The following is a 12916-nucleotide window of genomic DNA, read 5'->3' on the forward strand; positions in this document are numbered from 1 at the left end:
GAGAAGGGTAAGCAGAAGACATATTATACAACACAGCTGTTTGTTTTCTCATTTCGCGTTCATGATTACTTGAGTCACGAATGACATATGATCCGAACTAGTAACATATGTCCGTGCCTGACAGAGGACATTTTTCATCTTTCGGGTCTGGGTTACATCTTCAGTCGCCTGTGTTACGAATCTAAGTGAAATGAAACAAGCTTCTCAGGTTCCCTTCTCAGGTTCGACATACTTCAGACTGAGTTTCATGGAACCAGAAATGAAAGGAAAAGGTTGGTTTTTTTAAAATTTCCCCTTTTCTATTCTATTTCCCGGAAGCCTTTAGCTTACTTCTAGACTCTATAAACTTGGCTAAATAATTTCACTGTGGCGCTTCTTCTTTCAGTCAGAAGCTGGCTACCTGGCCCAGCTTTCCTGTCTTTCGGCGCACCCCCCTTGCTCCGCACACCTTTGATCCTGTTGGACCACAGAGGTGTGGGAGCAATTCTGATACATCGAATGATCGTTCATACCTTCACACCTTTCCTGATGCTTGGAATGCTCCTGGCTTCTTCAGCTGCTTGGAACATTTCCACACATCCTTCAACACTCAGGCGAAGCATCACCTCCTTTAGGAAGCTTTCACATCTACTCTCTTCATCTCCCTCACGGTTAGTCATTCCCTCTCCTACGTGCATTGAACATACATCAGTTATTGTCGGGGTGGCCATACAATGTATTGTCCAGACAAGACACTTTTGAGAGCAGGGGGGTGCACTGTTAATAATTACACTGGATGTGAGGCCTAGATGACTGTCCTGGCTGACCAGGGTATGCGGTTACCCTAATTACACACTTACGGCATTGTGCGGGGGAGCCATCCTCCACCTGCAACGAGACTGGGAGGGCAAGCCTATTTTGTACTAATGCAGTGGCTAGTGGTATTTAAATACTTAGCGGATATCTACTGCTTTACTGTTACCTTTCTTCTGGTAAAAGTGTCTTCAGGGACACCCCACCCCATTATTTGGATGCTACAAATTCCCACCCATGTTATTTGGATGGAGCTGAATCCACCCCTACTTTGCCCCACGTGGGTAGAGACATGACTTGGATTCCACGGGTCAAGGCAACACCAGTCACAGGCTAGTCCCCATCAGTCAGTGACTTGTTCAGATCTGTACATGATGACCTAGGGCCAGTTTGGGGGATTGTTTTTCAAGCTGGGAGAAGAGGAATCTCAGTTTCCACTTTGGTTCTTACACGGGGATCCTGGAACCGCCAGGAGACCCACTCCCCTCCAAGAAGAGCTACTCATGGGAATGAAGTAAACGTGGAAGAAAACAGAGCCAAGACCTGGATCTTCCAAGAAACCACTGGACCTTTTTTTGTTCCTCCAGTGTTGCCTGATGCTAGGGTTTTTACCTTGTATTTTTGAGTTACATGAGCCCATAAATTCCTTTTTTGCTGAAGTCAGTTTGAGCTGTGTTTCTGTCTTTTGCAGAAAGGTAGTTTTGTTGGTTTGTCCTGGGCTCAGCACTCCGGAAGGCACTCCAGAAGTCCCAGTTGAATGAGTTGAGGGGATGGACAGGTGGTTCCTGGTGGGCAGTCTCAGGCCTGTGAATGACTATAGGTAACTCTCCCACCGCAGCTCCCTAGACCTCTGGCCGAGTTATGTGGTCTTTAGGACTGCTCCACCCAGCGGTGCTTCCTTCAGGGAGAGCTCCTGGAGCAGGCATCACAGGCTCTCGTTTTTGTTTCTTTTTCTGTTTTATGGCACTTTTGCCATCAGTGATTTGATAGTAATTTGGGAACAGTTGGTGAAGTAAAAGGAAGTGTTATTTCCAGGTATTGTTTATAAAAGTGACCAGAAGTTTGAACTATACTATCAACACGAAAACCGTTCTCCCATCCCTTCTTTTACCAAGACAAAGGGGCCGTGTCCAAGCACATACACACTTCAGAATGCTAACTTGTCTTATTTGTGCTCTGAACGCTGCTCTCCCATGTCCTCTAATCTAAGAGGACTTGAATAAAAATATAGAGAAAGAAAATATTTTAGGGGTCCCAGATGCCAAAGCCTATGGAACAAGTAGTGGTAGGGAGGGCGTGGATCATTTCCTAATCCTTGTGTAAACAGCCCCTGCCCAGCGCGAGAACGCACCAGGGGCGACACTGCTCAGCACCGTGGTGAGCACAAATCAGCTCACTCAGTAGTCAGTCAGCTCATTCTGCATTTGGGGGAAACGAACTACCTGATAAAGTTTGACTTCAGAATCCAGATTTTATTTATTTATTTGTTTGTTTATTTAATTTATTTTTTAAAAGTTTATTTTAGAGAAAGTGAGAGGGAGAGAGCACAAACAAGGGGGAGGGGCAGAGGGAGAGAGAGAGAGAGAAAGAAGCAGACTCCCCGCTGAGCAAGGAGCCTGATGCCGGCTCAATCGCAAGACCCTGAGATCACAATCTGAGCTGAAACCAAGGCTCAGATGCTTCACTCACCGAGCCACCCGGGCACCCCGAGAATCCAGATTTTAAATTTTCTGAGGGCTGCAAGCAGGTGGAGCATAAGGAATGCCATTTTGATGAACAGTATAAACATGTATTTGGAATAAATTGTATTTGGGGGGTTGTTGGGTAAAAATTTGCTTCTATTCCTCTAAACTAAGTAGTAAATAGTGTTAACATTAATACGTAAAATGACAGGTTAATGTCGTCCCACCCAACTATCAAATAACCAATTTGGTTCTATGACACATGAAGGCATCAGGAGCTCTTACCAGTGATGACTGTGACACAGGAACTCTGGAGCTACATTCCAGAGACCCAGAGGGTATTTTCTCCCTTTTCCTCTATGGCTTTGCCTACATGGTTTCCATTATCTCATGGGGACACCCCCATGCCCCAAATCTGTTCTCCACACTGCTGAGTAAATTTTTTTAGCATCATAAATTAGATCATATCTTTTCTTTCTTTCTTTTTTTTTTTTTAAAGATTTTTTATTTATTTCTTTGACAGAGATAGAGAGATAGAGACAGCCAGTGAGAGAGGGAACACAAGCAGGGGGAGTGGGAGAGGAAGAAGCAGGCTCCCAGCGGAGGAGCCTGATGTGGGGCTCGATCCCAGAATGCTAGAATCACGCCCTGAGCCGAAGGCAGACGCTTAAGGACTGAGCCACCCAGGCGCCCTGATCATATCTTTTCTTATCTTAAAACCCTTCACTGGAGTTTTCATTTACTTAGAATAAAATCCAAACTCCTTGGCATATTCTGTAATGCCCTGTCTGCCTGGTCCCTCTATATTCAACTCATGTCATTCATGCCCTTACTCACTAAACTCCAGCCAGAGCCTTCTTCTAAAGTCTCAAATATGCTATGTTCATTTCAGCCACAGGGCCTTTGCACATGCTGTTCCCTCTGCCTGAAAGGTGGTTCCTTCTCTTTCTCCTTACAACTACCCCCTCCAATTTTCCTTGCATTAAAGTCCTTTTGCATCTGGTGATTGCACATTTGTGTATCCCTTGTTTTACTGCCTCTCCTTACTGGAGTGTAAGCTCTGGGAAGGCAGCTTGGGACCTGATCGGCTTTATTTATCACTCTATTCACCAGCACATAGAAGGTACTCGATAAATATTTGTTGAGATATAATACAATAAACTCACACTGATGGCTCAGGAACACCTTCTCCATTCCAAGTGACCATTAAGTAACCCCTAAGGAACACTACCCTCTCTTCACCAGTCCTGGGTACAGACTTGCCCCAAAGAGGCTTTTTAAAATCATAAATATTAGAGCTAAAAGGTACACTGGAGATACCAGTTTACAGACAGAAAATTTTGAGTTTTATAAAGCTGAAGTGACTTACCTCAGGAGGGATCTCTTCTCTACTCCTCTAGATTCCCTGATGAGGGAATGTTCCTGAAATACTCCCAGCCTCTTCCCCCTTAAAGGTAGAATGAGTTGGAAGCTTATGAGTTTGGGAGAGAAACTAGGCATGCAGTTTGAGGCCCTCAGGCTCTCTCATTAAGGGATTTGTCACAGGACCTACACAATTTCGCACTGCTCCTTGCCCAGGGTTTTCAGGGGTAGGCTCTGCCCCCTGGGGACACCTGCGCTGTCTAGCTCTGCTTCTGACTGGGGATAGTGGGATAGGTTTGTCTCATGCTGGGTTCAATATTTGCAGGGCCAAAGTGTCTGCACATTTCAGCTCTGTTTTCAAATCTAGCTTTTATTAGTTTAAAAGGAAATAATTTTCTGATTCCTCTGCTTATTTTCACTGGTTCATAAATGGGCGAGAGCTTAGCCCCTTTGTATCTCAACACCAAAGCTCTACAGTCAGTCACCGTCAAAGTTAAGGACTAGAATTCATACCCTCCCAAGCTCTAGCTCTGACTTCCAATGTACAGTGCACATACCTCAGCCAACTCCAGGTCTGCCACCCCTGGATTTTCTCTGCTACCATCAGCACCCCTTGACCCACACTAAGGGGCAAGGCTGTCCTCTAAGCCATGTGTTCCCCATGCTGATTTTGGTTAAAGACATATTTATAATAATTTCACCATGAACAAGTTTTGAGACTAATGAAATAAATGTTTATAGAGCCAACTTAATAGGAAAATTGGATAATCAGATTAATGAGATAAACATAAATACATCATTATGGGTTAGGTTATAAAAACATTTTTTATTATCAATGTGCTTATTTTTACTTTTTCTCAAATTATTTTGTCATATCTCTAATTTTTTGTTTTATTTAACATTGTTTCAAGTGGCCTCATTAAGGCTATCATTTCACTCTGACATTTATCTGGATACGAGATTAGGATATTAAGCTTCTTCTGGCTGGTGCATACTTCAATTAATTGTTACTAAGAAGAGAATTGTATTCTGCTTTATTATTGCCATAACATAATACTTGAAATATAGTATTTCTAACGGACAAACAGGTGGACCTTTTCCATGTGTAAGTGAAGTATAAAAAATTACTGGGTATGATTATGACCTTACTTGTTGAAATACATCTCTCCCCTGAAGAGGAGAGAGAAATGGAGGGTGAAAGAAATTAACTTATAATGAAAAAGCAAAAGAAACACACCTCTTTACTGAAAATCCTTAATCACTCTCTCTTGTCCCAACATAAGCAAAAAGCAAAAGAAATAATAATATAAGTAAAATAAAACTTAAAGCGCAAACAAACAAAAGGGTCTCCTGTGTAGTTATGCTTTTCTTCTCTAGTGGTGTTCAGAAGGGTAAAGCCATTTCACATCGTGCATTTGGAGGAGGAATGGGTCAATGGACGTTGTCACCTAAGCATCACCTCCTTTTTCATTAGAAGACTGACCTTCCAAACTTTTTTCTGTGTCTAGGCGACTGATGTCCTTCTCAATTCAGAGGCCGTGTGCTATATTTCAGAGATCCTTGTGTCTTTGATACAGCTAGATAGAGACTTTTGGTCACTTAAATTTTTGTTTCTTCTTCTTCTTACCAATCGGCCAACAGTTATCTACAAAAGAACACCCTCTGGATGTAAAAATATGCTAGATCTTGAAGACATTTGAAAAAAACAGGTTCTGTGTTTTAGTTCCTGTTAGCTCAAAGCTTATTCTTGGGTTGGAAATCAACAGCTGCATCTTGATAGTCCTTGTGTTGATTTTAATGCCACAACACTGCCTCCTTAAGTAAGCCTTCACTCCAGTTAAGACCATTGTCTCCTTTGACTCCCCCTCCATTAGGTGGAGTACAGGCTAAGCTAATGAGAGAGACTTCAAGACACAGGGACTTGACCCTGACAGAAGTTTATTTCTCGCTCCCGGATGGTCTGGAGGTGGGAAGGCTGGTACAGTGGCCCTACTCCACAAAGTCATTCAGGGACTCAGGTTCCTTTCATCTTACGCTTCCAACATCCCCGAGAGGGGCGTCCTCATTTTCATGTTAAAAGACTGGTGGATGCCACATGTTTCAACCTTCAGAAAGTGGACTGTAAGTCCACGATACGCAGTTTCAGTTTGTATAAGTGTAGTAGACATAACAATATTTACCAATACCCAGTTCTTTTTTCTTTATGGGCACACAGAGGGTTGTACTTCTTTGCTCTTCGTAGTTAGGCACAGCCATGGGGGCCAACGTGGCCTGAGTCACTTGTGTGCTGCAGTTTTCATTGCTGGCACTTGACTCTCCAGCCCTTGCTCCCCTTGCCGTGATGACCATAAAAAACATGTTTCTGTGGAGGTGCTAGGGGACAGGAACTTGCAGGCATCCCGAATGGATGCAAAGAAGTTCTCGGGCTTGCAGGAGATGTTAGTGAGCAAGAAACAAACTTGGGCTCTTTATTCGGCAACGTAACCTGCCTTGCCGTCACTATTACCGCTGATGAGGTCGACACTGTACATGATTTCTGTCCGCATTTTATCAGGGAGAACAGTCACGTGGGTCATCCTGGTTCAAGGGCTAGCTGGGCTGTTTATATTCCGTTACTATGGAAACAAAGGGAAGCGGCTAGCTGGGGCGGGGTGGGGGCGGAGCCTCATTTCCATGTCTCACACTCTGGCGTTGTCCTTGCTGGGAATGCCCTCCTCCCACTTCTCAGTCTGTGCACATCCCACACATCCTCCAAAGCGCTGTCTTCTGCAAACCCCTCATCATTCTGATTTCTCTCCCCTCTAAATTCTGATGGCTCAATGGTTATAACCTTTTATTATGTGATTCATTCATTTAAAAAGGGTTATGGGCTACTTACCAACCCCATGCATTGTGCTAGACACTAGGTGCATGATGGCGACATAATCTCCAACCTCCAGAGCCTGAAGCTTCCACCTGTCTAGCACAGTGCCCTACCCAAACTGCATGGTTAAGAAATAATCCTTGGTTGACTATATGAGTTAGCAATATGATGGCATGCAATTCATATTAAGTGGCAGAACACTACTGTCAGATAAGAGAAGGGGGAAAATCCCAAGGTAGATTGTAGGATACATGAAGACAGGGGTCATGTGTGTCTCAACTCCTGCCTTATCTCCAGTGTTGATCACTGGGCCTGGCACAAAGTAAGTGCTTAATATGTTTCTACTGTTTTCATGGAGAACTGTGGCCTGACTGCAGCATCGTACAGACTCTTGGGACATGAGATTGGGCCAGTGCATAGGGTAGGACCAGATTTTGAGAAGTCAGTCATGGATTTTTGGGTCATGTGTTAGGAAATGAGAATCATAAGCTTTTTTTTTTTTTTTAAGGGAGCGGTAGCAAAATTAAACTGCTTTTCTGAGTTTGGATATAAATTCTGATTTGGATATAAATACTGTCTATGGCCATACCACTGTAAATGCACCTGATCTTGTCTGGATATAAATATTAAAATAAAATAGATAACTAAGTGAAAGCTATGGCAATGAAAACCTAGTTTGGAATGGCAATGGTGGGCATCAATATAAAAGGGCAAATCCAATGGACATGTCAAAGGGAAGATGAATAGAGACTGGGAACATGGAATATGAGGGTTAAGGAAAAAAATGCATTGGAAAAGAATATTTGAGGGTTCCAGCCTGAAATGCTGGAATGAGGGTCGTACCGTTAAAGAGATAAATGTTGCAAAGGGAACCTGTGATGAGTTTAGTGGGAGGCATGCTGTATTTGCTGTGGCAGGAGGCAATCTTTGTGGGGATGTTGAGCCCGCAGCTGAGCCTGGAGAGCAGGTGCTGTCAGTAATGAAGACATAGCCTTGGGAGCCACATTCTGTGGACATGTAAGATGTGAACAGACATCTGCTCAGATTTTATCTTTTCCAGCATATGTGAAGATAAATAAGACCATCCTCAACACAATTGTCAAGTGGGCCTGGCCCTCTTGTAGACTCTTCCCCATCAGTGGGGCCCCCAGACCTTCTGTACCTGCCAATGTAAAACAAAGAGAGGAAGATGCCAGATCATTTTAAGAAAAAGTAGGGTAGATGATGGCTGGAGGGATAAAGAGTGGTAGAAGGAATGCATCCCAGAAAAAAAAGGCAGAGCTGGGAGGTGCAGAGGTCCAGAGCAGAGGCATATAGGCAAATTCTATAGAGTGAGAGAAGTGAAAGATGTTTGTGTCTCTGTGTGCGTGTGCGTCAAGCCAAGTGTATTCAGAAAATATCAGCAAATGTGTCTCCACCAACGCTGCCCCTTAGCTATGTTTCAAACCACTTACCTCCATTTATTCAATAAGGACTTCCTGCCGTTTATGTGGACGTGAAAAAGAACCAGACAGACATGGTTTCTGCCTTCACAGGACCTATACATTAACAGAGATAGAGAAGGTGAATACATACGAACTGATTAATTTACTAAAACTGTGTTAAGTGAGCAAGAGAGAACTATGTGGTCTTAAATTCTATCAACGTTGCCTCCTCAAAATAAGAAAATTAAATAGAGCTGTACAGAAGCAAGAAGTATTTTGGGTCAGCTAATACTTTGAAAATAGCTCATTTGGGGAAACACCAGCCTGATGGCCTAGAGAGGAGGGCCTGACTGTGGACATGAAGAGCCATTCCTACCTCCCACATCTGGGCACCCAGTACAAAAGGTGAGCTCAACGAGAGGAGAAGCCTACCTTCAGCTTTGGAGGCCTGGAAATATCTATTCAGCATTCTCCCCACTTGCTTCCAATTTTAGTCTGTAGTTCTACCTTTGGGCTCAAGAAACAAGGGGTATAAGGATGGTGGAAAGATGATACAAGTGGGCTATCAAGATGAGAACAATAACAGTGGAGGTTTTGGGTAAGAGCAAAAGGACGCTAGATGTGTAAATTATTTTTAATTTGTATTTTCTATTTTTTTGGTCTACCTATTGGATCACAGATTTGTTGGGTAACAGAATCTGGGTTGGTCTTGCTAGCTGGAACCACTAGAGATCCTAGTTCCACAGACTCTTGAGTAGAGAAGCCAGTGTGTCCAGAGATCCCTGTTCTCCTTCAGTTACAGCTATGGGACTGGGGACTGTCCTGTTGGATAGGTCCTTCTACAGCCGATTTTATCCCCAGGAAGAGTCCATAGCCACGTGTTCTTCAGCTTAGAGTTCACTGTCTTCCTTGGATCTGCCCCCACCTTCATTCCCCTAAACAATGGCACCTTAGAAAAGCCAACTGCTGCTTTGAGCTATCAGGATATCTGACACTGGTCTTCAGAAAGGAGGACATTGGGCACAGCGGATAGAGGGGGAAGGTGTTGGAGGGATTTCTGGAGAAACAGATTCCATTTGGATTTCTTATTTAGGGATGTCTTTGTAAGAAAAGAGGGAAGGAAGAGTGTCTCCGTTTTTAACCATGGGGGAGGGTATGTGTGGGAACAAAGAAAGACAGACTTTCAGGGATACAGATCAAAGGCTTCTGTTTCATACTTGCCCAAGTTAATATGTATTTATTATGAAGTGAAAACTTGTAGAAGGTATCCAGGGAAGCTTTTAGTAATAACGCATAATATAGTGACGAAATTCTTTTTCAAGAATTTAAAATTGTAAGAACTTGATCATTCAGTGTAAAAATTAGTATTCATTTAAGCAAATTTGTTACCATTTCTGCCTAATTATCATTTAGTTAGGAAACACCTACTGATAACTTGCCATGTAGAGGTAACTTATTTTTTACAAAATGTGTTATGTATAATTCTTCACTTCAACAGCATGCAGTGTAGTAGGGGAGATGAAAAAAACACCAGTAGCTTTAAGAGAGGTTCAAACAGTGGCGAGGGATTTCAGAGAATTGGTTTGAGTTTGAGGTAGCTGGGGAAGATATCTTGGAGGAGGTAGCATTTAAACCGGGAATGGTAGTATAGACACATTTCAGCGCGCCAGCTGGCGACGGCTGGCGTTCCAGGTGGTAGGAATGCATGTCAGAATCACGGAGCTGCATTTAAGCAAAACCGAGTCATTCAGTTTAACAAAAACACGGGGCACGATATGACAGGAGTGTGGACTAACCTGATACGGTCTTGGAAGGCCCCGAGCAAGGATCAAGAACGTAGACTTCAGTGGAGAAGCCTGGGATCCTACTGAGCAGCTGAGTGGAATGAGGGAGTAGTACATTGTGAAGGTAAATGTAAGAACAAGCTGGGGTAAATCACCAGAAGGGGAGAGATGAAGAGTAAAGGGGAAAAGCACCATGATGAGATTTCTGTTTGTGGTGGTGATTTAGGATGGAGCAGACTTGATGTATGGTCCAAAGGGAAGACCAGGGCAGAGAGGAAAATTGAAGGTAAAACTAAGACAGTCTCAAATTATGGATGGGAATGTTAAGACCATAAATGGAAGGGTCAGCCATCCTATTGCTGCCCGCCCTGAGACCTGAAATAGGGAAAAGAGAAGAAAGGTAAAGGTCACGTGAGGGCGTACGGATGAAGGTGCTAACATCTGAAAGTGAGGATTTCCTAGCTTCATTCCATCTCCCCTGCACCACCTGCCAAATACAGGAGGAGTATGAATGAGAAGTTTTCATTCGGACTTGGTTTTCACATAAACGTGTGAAGTTCAGTCAAATGTGGCTCCACCGTAGGAACACAGAAATTTTAATCCATATAAAACTGCTCAGCTTCTTATGTTTTCAAGGAGAAGAGCCTCTTGTTAAAATGAAAAACCTGGCTGATCTTCTATGATAACGGTCTCAATAATTCTGCAGGCCCCAGCTTGGGAAGAATTGTCATAGACACGGCGGATTTCTACCCATCTATCCTTCCCCTGGTTTCACAGGGATTTTGTGAGGATAAATAAAACAAGATAGTACATATAAAAATATTTTTTCTATAAAAAGTTATGAGGATATTATAGGTCTACAAAAAAGTGCTATGTGCATATCACCACATATCAGAATAATCTGGAATTATTTTGTTTGTTCTTTTTAATTTATATTCAACTTTCTTACAGAAGAACTTAAAGCATTTTTTCATGGTTTATCATTTTTAAGAGCTTTCTATATATGTGGATGAAGGGAGTAGCAGGAAAGGAAGTACTTTAAACCAAGCACGGTACACTGGGAATAATGGTGTCTGCCAAACGGTTCACGCTTTTGATGGGGCCACAATCACAGCACTGGATGACCAGGCCATCTGGGGCTTGTCCAGGCAATAAAACACAATTACTGCCTTCTGAGACACTATAATTCTCGAACTGATCCTTTGAGGTGGGTCATTTAAAGGACATGCTCCTATCCAAGGCTTTGAGAAAGATGCTTTCAGGCCACTTTAAGTGTCCATCTACCCAGTATCCATTGGCTAATACTTATGCTCCCAGTTCTGCCATTCGAAATTTCAGAGAGAGAAATGTGGGAATTGGAAGTGGTCATTTTTTCAAATACTGAGTCTTACTACCAGCTCCCATCACACCCTCATTTCACATAGCAAGTTAGCATACTTGGCAAAAACAACAAAAATATGTTTAGCTTAAGACTATTGTTTGCTATCCTTGGTCACGTTTAAGGGCTTTTTCCCCCCCCAGAGTTATGGGCCAATAGAAAACAATAGACTTGTTTTCTGGTTCCAGGACTCTTGAATTATGTTCACTAGTATGTAATGCCATTAAGATTTCCTAAAACCCTGAATGGGTGTTGGTCTGAGTGGTTTATATAAAATTTTCTGTCATCAGCAGAAATGGGGCTCAAGAATTGAGTTCTGTTACTGAGAAATAAAGAAATTTCTATATACATACTTAGAAAAAAATTATATATGCTCTTAGCTTTGTCTGCAAAAAGAAGTAATGTTAACTGCCTCATACAAACTGTTGTAAGAAAATGAATATAGAGATTTAGCATAGTAACCCAGAGTATAATAAGCATTCATCAAATGCCCTAGTAGCAGAAGGGATAGATACACAGCCCCATGATTCATGATCACTAGATCTGTCCAGTTTGGTTTAGAGTGGGACATAGAATCTCCAGTGCTTGCTGGCTATCTACATCTGTGGTTGCAAGTTATTCAAATATATATACATACATATATATATACACATATATATATTCAAATATATATATAAATATACATATAATATATAGGAGTATATATAATATGTTAAATATAATAAATACATAATGTTATATATTATATATGTTATATATAAAATAAAATACATCATATTATGTATGTTATTATACATATTTTATATTTTTGTATATATGTTTTATTTTATATATATTTATTTTATATATATTTATGCATTTTATTTTATATATATTTATATTTTATATATTATATATTTATTTATATATATATTTGTATATATAGATATTTATATATATAAAATCACTGCAGATGACTTCAATGATGAGGTAGGTTTAGGAACCACAGGTGGAGTAAATTACCACCCAGGCAAGGCAAACCTATAGCAGCAAATTAATTGGTGTAATTTGAGGAGACCATCAGACTATCAACACTGCTCTGCCCTATTCCCATTCTCTACTCCCCAGCCCGGAAGAACCCTTGAAAACCGCAGAATTGCAAGCCGAGTAGTTATAAAAATCATCAGCCTAGCAGCCACTGGAAGGAGCAGAATAAGTTTGGAACTTTCCAAGAGCTCCATCCATAGAGAATTATCACTATCGGATTGTAATTGTGCCACCTCTCCCATATATATATTTAAGTCCTAATTCCTAGTCCCTGTGAATGTGACCTTATTTGGAAATAGGATTGTTGCAATGTAACTAAGTTAAAATGAAGTCATACCAAATTAGGGTGGGACTTAAATCCAGTGACGGTGTTCTTATAAGCAAAGGGAAATTTGGATACAGAAATAAAAAGATGCACACGGGGAGGTAAGCAGTCGACATGGTAACAGAGGCAGAGACTGTAGTGACATAGTTGTAAGCCAAGAAACATCAAGGATTGCACCAACCACCAGATGCTAGGAAGACGCAATGAATGATTCTTCCCTAGAGACTTCAGAGGTGTCAAAGCCCTGCCAACATCTTGAGTTTGGACTTTATCCTCCAGA

The 12916-nt window shown here is 41.8% G+C and overlaps 1 long non-coding RNA gene across 1 annotated transcript in view; it reads right to left on the reverse strand.

The window, feature by feature from the left end:
• LOC113266144 (uncharacterized) overlaps positions 1 to 12916 on the reverse strand; it is a 117150-nt gene that overhangs the window by 17518 nt on the left and 86716 nt on the right. Inside the window, exons 6-7 of the long non-coding RNA XR_008957143.1 lie at positions 8154 to 8237; positions 3844 to 3921 (exon numbers count right to left, since the gene is read on the reverse strand). This is a non-coding gene — a long non-coding RNA (uncharacterized LOC113266144). The remainder of the gene's footprint in view (positions 1 to 3843; positions 3922 to 8153; positions 8238 to 12916) is intronic.

Source organism: Ursus arctos, unplaced genomic scaffold (assembly GCF_023065955.2).
Source record: "Ursus arctos isolate Adak ecotype North America unplaced genomic scaffold, UrsArc2.0 scaffold_37, whole genome shotgun sequence".
In the NCBI taxonomy this organism is placed as follows: domain Eukaryota; kingdom Metazoa; phylum Chordata; class Mammalia; order Carnivora; family Ursidae; genus Ursus; species Ursus arctos.